The sequence below is a fragment of the Pristis pectinata genome, chromosome X (assembly GCF_009764475.1).
Source record: "Pristis pectinata isolate sPriPec2 chromosome X, sPriPec2.1.pri, whole genome shotgun sequence".
Taxonomy (NCBI): domain Eukaryota; kingdom Metazoa; phylum Chordata; class Chondrichthyes; order Rhinopristiformes; family Pristidae; genus Pristis; species Pristis pectinata.
In genome coordinates, this window is record NC_067450.1 from 11,380,746 (window position 1) to 11,391,531 (window position 10,786).

The window sequence follows — 10,786 nt, forward strand, 5'->3', positions numbered from 1 at the left end:
TTGCAATGATTCAGTCACCCTGACCAATTAGAAATAATGTGCATCTGTAGAAGGCCTTTCATGACCTTGGGATATCCCAAGACATTTCACAGTCAATGAAACACATTTGAACTGTTGTCACTGCTGTAGTGTAGGAAACACAGCAGCCAATTTACAACAGCGCAAAAACAGTAACAGACTGGTAATCTGTTTTAGTGAAGTTGGTGGAGTCATCAATCCAGGTCAGGACATCAGGAGAACTCTACATTCTTCAAATTATCAGAGAATGTTTTACACCTACGTTAATTTAACATCACATCAAAAGGACAGCCTTTTTGATGGTGTAACACTCCCATACGAATCCAAAACAGTGGCAACCCTAGATTCCTTGTGTGCAGCCTGAACTCTCAAAGTCTTTACACAGCCACTGAGCCAAAGTTCAAAGGTGATATGTACTTGCTTTCCCTAAAGTCAAAGGAAATTTCTGCTTAGGGACCCTAATTTACTGTACGAGCAAGTCATTATTATATGTTCCCGGCATGCTGAGCGTAACCAATCTCACAAAAGATAAATTTTTGTGATTTTGGTGTTCTGTTTGACATATCGCAGCCCAATATTTCGTTGGAGGTGGGTGAATGGGATAGTGGAGGAGAAAAAAAAAAGAAAAAAAATTGCCAATGACATAATGACGTTAAAAAGTGTTAGGAAACTGAATTTCCAGACAACTATTGCTAATGACACGAGGGTTAGTACCATGTTACATCTGTGTCTACTGATTAAAGTGGCAAAAGAAGGCAACAGGAGGAAAATGGAAAAATAGGCCTCTTTTTTTTTAAAAAGAGTGAGTTATGATCTTCAATGAAAGATCTTCGCCTGAAAGAGTTGTGAAAGCAAATACAAAAATAACTTCCAAAAGCGAATTGGATAAATACTTAAAAAGAAAAAAAATTGCAGGGCTATAGGGAAAGAATAGTGAATTGGGACTAATTGAGACTAATCTACCAAAGAGCCAGCAAGGGCAAGATGTTCTGAACAGTCTGTTGTATCGTTCTATGACTACAAAATGGAGTCTATTTTTGGGAGTCAGTGTTTCAGCTGGACTTGGTTGTTTGGTATGAGTCACTACCAGATTTATTTGTAACAAGCATGCGTTTAATGTTGTTTAATGCCCCATTGTTGTACTTTGCTTCATTTTTGGCTCCATTTCTCTGAATGTGTTTGTGTACTTTACTAATGCATTTTCATTTTTTGATATTCTGGGAAAAAATTGTAAAACAGCAATTAAAACAATATGAATAAGTTAAAGTGTTCATCAGCCCACATAGCAATAGAAAGGAAATTACTCAATAGCAGCCGACAATTCAAGTCTCAGCAATGTCCTCACCTACTGGAGGCCCAAATGACCCACTTATTTCTGTTGCCAAATATGGAATTAGACTGTATGGGATCTTCTTTCTTCAAAGATCTATTTGTAAATTTTCATAAACAGAAATAATTCTACAGATATAAATTCACACAACATAAATTTACCTTTGCTGCCACAGCATTTCATGCAGAGCCACAGATGTAGCAAAAGTAATAAAAAGTTTGGGATCACGTCCTCTCGGATTGCAAAATTTATTTTTAACTTAAAATGACGAAGTTAACAGTTACTCCCAAATTAAATTCTGTTGTTTACAGATCCTGAAGAGAGATATTACATAAGAAGTGACATACATTGCACTTTTCAGCAGAAAAACTAATCCTTGAAGACCTTCATTATTGACTTTAAAAAATACTTGAGGTAAAGAATTAATATGTCAACACACCCTTCTATGTACAGACTACTTGCTGCAATAATTAACACACCCTTTTTTTTCCAAATCAATGGTTCTGAGAGAAGTTGAAAGCACAATTAAGATTGCAATGCAAACAAAGGACATAAATCTGTGTGTCAAATGGGCCAGTTTAGATGTTCAAGGATTTGGGAAAGGGAGTAAAGGAAAGAGGAGAGATTCTTTTTTTGGCCAAAAGATCAGGAACAATTTTCACAGTGTGCTTTGGGTTGTCCTGATGGGATGAAAACTTCTAAAAAAAAATATAAGTTTTTCTTTATTAGGCATTCCACACCATACAGTGGGGAGATAGCTGGGGCCCTGACAATGACTTTTGCATCTTCATTAGCCACAGGTGAGGCAGCGTAAGACAGGAGGATAGCTAATGTCATACCTTTATTTCAGAAGGGCAGCAGAAATAAGCCAGATAACTACAGGCCAGTGAACCTTGCATCACTGGTAGGGAACTTACTGGTGACAATTCTAAGGGACAGGATTTATGTATATTTGGAAAGGAAAGGGCTGATCAGAGATAGTCAGCATGGCTTTATGTGGAGCAGGCATGGTAGTGTAGCAGTTAGTGTAACGCTATTACAGCGCCAGTGACCTGGGTTCAATTCCAGCTGCTGTCTGTAAGGAGTTCGTACATTCTCCCCGTGTCTGTGTGGGTTTCCTCCGGGTGCTCTGGTTTCCTCCCACATTCCAAAGGCGTACGGGTTAGGAAGTTGCGGGCATGCTATGTTGGCACCGGAAGTGTGGTGACACTTGTGGGCTGCCCCCAGAACACTCTACACAAAAGATGCATTTCATTGTGTGTTTCAATGTACATGTGGCTAATAAAGAGATCTTATCTCATTAATTTGAGTGAGTTTTTTTTGAGGTAACTGAGAAGATTGATGAAGGCAGGGCAGTAGACATTGCCTATATGGACTTTAGTAAGACATTTGACAAGGTCCTGCATTGTAGGCTGATGCAGACAGTTAACGCAGCTGGGATGCAAGGTATGCTGGCTAAATGGATCCAAAATCGGCTTTGGTGATAGGAGGCAGAGGGTAGTGGAGGAAGGTTGCTTTTGTGATTGGAAGTCTGTGAACCGTAGTATGCCACAGGAGTCGGTGCTGGGATCCCTGTTGTTTGTGAGATTAACGACTTGGACATGTATGTAGGAGGAGTGACTGGCAAGTTTGTGGCGTTGTGGATAGCAAGGAAGGTTGTCTAAGGCCACTGTAGAATATAGATCAGGTGGAAAGTTGGGTGGAGCGTTGCAAGGTGGAATTTAATCCCAAGATAGGGGTAGGACACGTACAGTAAACGGTAGGGTGCTAAGGAATGTTGATGAAGATAGCGACCTCAGTGAATAGTTGCCTGCAAATGGCAGCACAGATTGATAGGGTGGTGAAGGCAGCATGTGGCATGCTTACCTTCATAGGTCAGGGCTAGAATATAAAAATTGGGACATTATGTTGCAACTTTACAAGACACTGGTTAGACTGCACTTGGAGTACTGTGTGCAGTTCTGGTCACCACACTGTAGGAAGGATGTGGTTGCACAGGAGAGAGTGCAGAGGAGATTCACTAGGATGTTGCCTGGATTAGAGGACTTTTAGTTATGGGAGACAGATTAGATGGGCTAGGCTTGCTTTTCTCCTGGCGTAAAGGAGGAGGTTGAGGGGAGACCTGAAAGAGGTATATAAAATTATAGAGAGGCACAGATAAGGTGGATAGTCAGAATCTTTTTCCCATGATAGGGTTATCAAAAATGAAAGGGCATAGGTTTAAGGTGAGAGGGAGGGTGGAAGGAGTTTCAAAGGGGATTTGAGGAGATAAATTTTTGTTTTAAAACTACCACTGCCAGAGGAGATGGTGGAATCAGATTTGATCACTATGTTCAAGAGGCATTCAGATAAGGACCTGAATGGGCAAGGCATAGAATGATATGGACAATATGGGCAAAAAGGTTGGCATGGATGTGGTGTGCAAAAGGGCCTGTTTCTGTGCTGTATGATCCCTTGACACACTGTACCTGGGCATCCTTTTTCTGTAACACCTTCATTGATAGCACACTTTTACCATTACAAACTTTCAAACCTATTTTTGAAGTTGGAGACCTCCACATTCGTGCCTACAACTTTCTAATGCATCCAAAGGGAAATAGCATCCTCAGAGCAAAGGCACAGAAGATTTATGCAGCCACCATCTTTAATAGAACAAGGTTGGTGACAATTAAAAAGAACTGAATTTCAGCATTGCAGTACTCTGGTTAAAACTTGAAAATGCAGTTAAGGAAAAGAATCAAGATAATCAAACCCTATTACTTTAAACAGCAATTGGTGAGCAGAAATTAGAGGTAGGGAGCAGGGGAGGTAGTTGAGCCAATAAAGTAGCTCAGATTGATTATTGCTCTTTATTGAAATTGAGAGTGGCAGAAGGCCAAACAGCACTTCACGTGATGTCTCAAACATGTCCCCTCAAAAACCACATCCCTTACAATCAAACAATCATTCAAAAAAAGTTAGTCACATCACATATTTATATACTCATCACTAAATACTTATCATATCTTGATTGTTTTTATTTATGGAACGTAAATCCGATTTGTAACCCCAGATCCTAGACATCTGCCTGATGGTTCAAATTCTGTTATTGGGGGAGAAATAAAATCACCCTGGCCAAATTGAATCATTGCAGCTAAACACTCGGCTTCACATTGGTAATGTTTAATCTCTTTAAACATCTTGCCCTTCATATACACCCTCCTGCAAATGTACCAAGTTGAATATGGAAACTGTGTATTTAGTCAAGACAGCAAAATAAAAAGCAATGAGTAATTTCTTCCACAGCCAGTTTAAATGAGTATGCATTGCTGCCAAGTCAGCCTTGTAATGCAGATATCCTACAAATTCAATTCGACATTATTTCAATGGAACACTTCAAAATAAAGATACTTCACCAAGCATGTATCATTACGTACATAGAGAACCCCATCTCAATTAATAATTGTCATTTTTGGGACTTTGGTGCGCTCAGACTGTTTGCTGTACTTCCTACGGAATAATAGTGACAACACTTTAAAAATATTTCAGTTGATTGTAAAGTGCATTGAGACATTCCGAGATCATGACTTGCATTTATATAGCTCCTTTCATATGTTTTTGTATCCATTGCCAGCATAAAACACATCCAGGTTAAGTATAACATGCCCCAACAGTAAATAGCATTAATTCAAACCTCAGACAAAACTCCCCATTGCACCATTACAAGATGCAGGAGCAAAACTGCCATGTCGAAATACAAGCCAAGCCTGGAATAACATTTCAGTCAAAGCCTTACAGTCAGGAGTGGCAGCAAAACACTGACTGATTCGTTCCCAGACTGGTTTTACATCCAGGTCCCTGGGCACCAAAGGACAATGCAACAAAAACATTCAGAAATGATCCAAGTGCCACATTCAATTATTATAAATATCTCATAACCTGTTGTTATGTTCAATTGTTCAATGGATGTGGAGAACACAGATTCAGAATATGACAGCATAAAAACAGATTATTCAGCCCATGAAATCAACATTGGCATTCCTCTTCAAATACCAACATGTCCAAGTTATCTCTCCCAATTCCTACATCCTTCAATAATCTTTTCTCCAAATAACTAATTTCAATTTAAAAGTTCTGAACTTTGCTTCAACAGTGGTTTGTTTACATCAATTTTTGCATTCTAAAATGTTTTCAAACTTCTTTTAAATGCAGGTTCTGAGCCCTAGTTATGTCTACACATACCTTCTACCAAAGTCTGACTTCCCTGAACGTCAACAGCAGCTTGCAATCACCCCACCACTGAAAAGTTTCAGAAATTGCTTCAGTTTACATTCAATTAAGAGAACGGAAATGTATTATTCCAGACATTTAATTGGGAACTATTTTTAAGAGGTTGAGGGAAGTGGCCGAGGAAGATGTCAGTCTAGATTGCTGCTCCAGATTCCAGCATCTATAGTCTTGTGTCACCCAAGATGTCAGTCCAATCCTCTCCAGCATCTCCAGGGCAAAGTAGACTAGTCTTACACAGTAACTTGCATCTCCTACTTCTCTAACAAAAGGAACAATTGGTGGGCTCCTGGAAATGGGCCAGACACTTCTCACCATCAGGAATAAGAAGGCCTCCAAGGCAGACTGAAAAAAAAACTGCCTTGGTTGATAATTCCTTGCTACTGGCACGAATAATTTTACGCCTATTGAAAACCTCAGGTTACAAAATATTTACCAAACCCCACCCTACTCCCATTTATTTTCCCAAGTACACGTCTGGAATGACAAGCCTGCAGAAGACAGCACTGTCATCCCAACTTCAGGGAGACGTCCATGATTGACATAGTCATGCGCCAATCAGCAATGAGGCATTAAAATCTCGCCCACCGAAGAGCCTATCAGCGCAGCCGGGGCATTGCGGAACAGTACTTGACAGATGCGAGCTATTCAAATCATTCTCAGCAAACATTTGATTGAAAATAATCTTTTATGAAAACAAGTTAATTAATATTTAATACTCGCCACCGCTGCCGTTGTTTTTTTTAAATTGGAAAAATCCACCAAAATGCAATCTTCCAAACGCCGTTTTTTTATTAATAACTAACGTTATACAAACTTTTTTTCCTCGTAATGTTTCCAATCATTAATTGAAAGATAACTAACCTTTGCTGATAACATATATGTGTGTGTGAAGGGAAGATGCTTCTGTGTCTTGCGACTGCACCAGCACATCAGGAGGAGGTGATGTCATCCCACAATGCAATGCGCGGAGAGGGCAGTTGAATTTGCATAAATTCCAGCTGTCGCCTCTGGAATTTATGCAAATTCAATTTGCATCCAAAGCACTTTTACTGAGTTGCAGCATGACTTTGTTTGGCTGATAATGTGAAGATAGACTTGTCTTTATTACGTCTTTCTGATGAGCGGTGACAGGTTTATACTGATCAGACCGATGCATCGGAGACCCAAGAGACTGCAGATGCTGGAATCTGGAGTAAGGAAGCAAGATGCATATTCCTTGGTCTTCCAGCATAGTTGGTCCAAAGTGATTTCCTTCCTCCCAAAGAGCAAGAGTGATCCTGGCAAGGGAGAGACTATGATCGGAAAGGTGGGCAGTAATCACAGAGGCTGATCTACGAGGCGGATTCATGGGTGAACTTGAACATTGATGTTCAAGAAGAAGGGAGATAATGGTGACTCTTCGCGATCAAGTGGCTGCCTGATGAGAGATTCACCTGGTGACGTAGGGGTGGATCCTAATGCTGATTGGGAAATCAATCTGACACCCCTTTCCAGCAATTTACCTGCTGTAACCAATCAGCTGCATCAGGATGGCTGCAGTGATGAGCGCCTCTGTAGAACAGAGGATCCGAAACACTGTCAGGGTGGCAGTGAAGGATCTCAGCGAGGGGAACCCCTTCCCCAGGGACCTCCTCATCAAGAAGGTCCTACCGGAGTGCTGCAAGTTGGATGTGAAGGACACCTACTGCCTCCAGGACTTCCCAGGTAATGGCTACTTTGACGTTACCTTCAAGTACCCAGTGGGATGGCAGAAGTTGCTGCAGGACTTTCAGGAGAAGGGGAATGAGGCTCCACTGTCACTGCTGAAGGTGCAGCCACTTTTCACCCTCCCCACCCAGAAGGACTGTGTGATAACGGTGCATATGTTCAACCCACATGTGCCTGTTGTGGATGTCCTGACCTTCCTGGCCATTACTTCGAGGGCACAGGACGCTGTGTGGACATCAAGGACCTGTTTGGGACCTAGATCAGCAAGTGTCAGTTGAAGGTCAAGCTAAAGGTGGATGGTAATGGAGCCATCACCCACCCTCGCTCCGTGTTTGCCATCAGAGGGAACTGTGAGTACATGGTGTACGCAGGACAACCCAGAATGTGTCGTAGCTGCAACAAACCTGATGCAGTACAGTCATCTGCAAGAACTAGCAGCAGGAGGGCCACCAGACCAAGGACTGCAGGGAAAGCAAAAGTTGCAAACTGTGTGGGGAGGCAGGCCATCTCTACAAGGCCTGCCCAAAACGTGCCTGTACCTATGCACAGGCAATAAGAGGGGGAGCTGGCTCTGACAACCCCCAGAGGAATGCTGACACCCGCCCCCCTACCAGTGCAGAGGTCCCAGCGGAGACTGAGACTAGGACTGAGGAAAGGCCAACCATCTTGAACTCCCAAACCCCAGCCACAAGCCCCCAGGCCCCTCCCCAAAGAGGAGGAGTCAATGGAGGAGAGGTCAATGGAGGAGGGGAGGGCAAAGGGACAAGAAGGGGAATGGCAGGTGGTGAAAAAGAAGAAGTCCCAGAAGACACCATCCAAAAGACAACGGGTTGCTGAGAGTAAAAGTGATGGGAAGAAAAGGGTGATGCAACAGACAGATGCCAGCAACCTCTCCTCGTCAGAGGATGAAGCAAATATGGGAAACTGTCGACGCAGACAGAGGAAGCATCAAAATGGACAGGACAAGGATGATGGGAGCTTACAGACAAATATGGGTGAGGGAGAAATTCAGCCAGCCACCCCCTACCTCCGGGAGACTGGGAGCAGCACAGAGGCCATCGGCCCCCAGCTCCGGGAGACCAGGAGTTGTACAGAGGCCACTGGCCCCCAGCTCCAGAAGACTGGGATAAACGCGACCTCCGGTGCACCCCAGTTCCGAGAGATGGAGGGTACAGAACAGTTAGAGCTGGGGGGGGGGGAACAGGAACAGAGACTAATCTCCCCCCAGTGACACCACCTGCATTGCCACACCCTGGGTTGGACCATTCCCAGTACCTGAGCCCTAAAACAGTGAGGCAGTTCACCAAGGTTGTGGGCATGTGGGCTCAGGCTGATTGACAATGGACAGTATTTGTGATCCCTGAACTCAAATAACTATGGAAATAAAACTGGTATCTCTAAACGTGCGCAGTGTGAAGAGCACCGTGATGTGTGAACACCTTGCAATACCTTGCCAAGGTCAAGGCAAGTGAACTTTTTTACAGGAGTGTGGGTTGCCACACCTCTGTAACTATTGGATGTGGTCGCAATGGTGGTCCCAGGGATTGTCTATATGGTCAGTGGAGGAATGATGGTCGCACATCCAGCCTGGGGATTCTGCTGCAGGGAGATAACTTCTCATTCACTGAAGTCAAAGAGGTGGTGAGGGAGGCGGCTCCTTGTGGCTGATGTAAAGTACCGTAACACTCCGCTCTGGCTAATTAACATGTACGCCTCGTCTGTGCTGAGCGAGCGGCTGGCTGTCCTCCAGCAGCTCCCACAGCTGCTGGCAACGTCCCTACCAGTCATTCTGGCTGGCGACTTCAACTGCATCATTGATGCAGCTGGACGATCCGGCAGTGCCGACAGGAGACTGGACAGCAGCTCCGGACTCCTGATGGGAATGGGTAAAGATGCAAAGCTGTGCGACCCCTTCAGCACCTCTGCAGGCGGAGCTCAGCCACAACACACCTGGACCAGAACCGACAGCTCAGTACAGTCCCGGATAGACTTCCCCTTTGTGTCAAAGGCGGTCACGGTCAGATCCATTGACGACACGCCAGTGTTTTTCTCCAACCACTGCTTCCTTCGAGCCTCCTGTCACTTACAGGAAGGCCAGAAGGCAGGCAAAGGGACATGGAAGTTGAACATCAAGCTGCAGATCCCAGAGGACATGGACGAACTAAAGAGGGATTACACAAGTTGGGGAACCATGAAGCCCTCTTTGACTCTCCGATTCACTGGTGGGAAGCAACCAAGGAGAACATCAAGAGGTTTTTCATACTCAAAGGTGTTCAGAAAGCAAGACAGAGTCAGAGGGAACTGCGCCAGCTCCAGACAGACTTGCAGCAACTTCTCCTTCTGCAATTGAGGGGGGTGAAGAGCCGGCAAGCTGTGCTCTTTGCCTCTGAAGCCTCAATCCAGGGTCCGCTTTGTGGAACAGGATAAGACGTGCTCACATTTCTTCTTCCGAAAGGTTCACAGGGGGAGCTCTGTGATCTACAGCTTTAAAGAAGAGAACAGCTCGGTAACATCCTCACAGACAGACATACTGAGGATCTGCAGATCCTTCTATGCCAGTCTGTATGACAGTAAGACTACAGACAGCACTGCCTCCCAAAATTTCCTCTCCTCTATCAAGGAGGTGTTAGACGACAGCAAGCAGGAGAGCCTGGATCAGCCACTATCCCTGGAGGAGCTGACTGGCTCCATCTGTTCCCTTGGCACGAATAAAACTTCCGGAAGTGACAGGTTACCAGCAGAGCTGTACTTGGCTCTGTGGGACTGGATGGGCCCGGACCTGCTGGAAGTGTACAACGCTATGCTTCTGGCTGGCAGCATGTCGGACTCCATGAGGAAGGGCACCATTACCCCCATCTATAAGCAGAAAGGGGGGAGGGAGGACATCAGGAATCGGAGACCCATTTCACTGCTGAATGTTGACTATAAGATCCTGTCTAAGACTATAGCCAACAGGGTCAAGTCTGCTCTGGGACAGGTGATCCACCCAGACCAAACCTGTGCTGTACCTGGCAGGAAAATCTCTGACAGCCTTGCGCTGCTCAGGGACACCATCGCCTACGTGCAGGACAGAGCGGTGGACACCTGCCTGGTCAGCTTGGACCAGGAGAAGGCCTTCGACAGGACATCACACACATATATGTTGGACATGCTCTCCAAAATGGGTTTAATCGGAAATTAGATGCAACTGTTCTACACAGACATCTGTAGTGCAGTCCAAATCAATGGGTGGGAGACAGATAGTTTCCCCATCAAGTCTGGAGTTGAGCAGGGTTGTCCAGTGTCTTCCATCTTGTTTGTGTGCTGCATAGAACCCTTTGCCGAATCCATCAGGAGGGACAAGAGCATCAGAGGGGTGACATTGTCAGGCAATGGGGGCACCCAGGTCAAAACCCCCCTGTACATGGACAATGTCGCCATCTTCTGCTCGGATCCACGGACAGTTTGCAGATTGATCAGCAT

The 10,786-nt window shown here is 44.6% G+C and overlaps 1 protein-coding gene across 4 annotated transcripts in view; it reads right to left on the minus strand.

The window, feature by feature from the left end:
* The window catches only part of LOC127566859 (cytoplasmic dynein 1 intermediate chain 2-like), a 48,656-nt gene extending 42,067 nt beyond the window's left edge, over positions 1 to 6,589 (minus strand). For all 4 annotated transcript variants that reach the window (XM_052009355.1, XM_052009353.1, XM_052009354.1 and 1 more), the window contains exon 1: positions 6,479 to 6,589. The gene's annotated coding sequence lies outside the window, so the exon portion shown is untranslated. The remainder of the gene's footprint in view (positions 1 to 6,478) is intronic.
* Between the last annotated feature and the right edge of the window lie 4,197 nt (positions 6,590 to 10,786).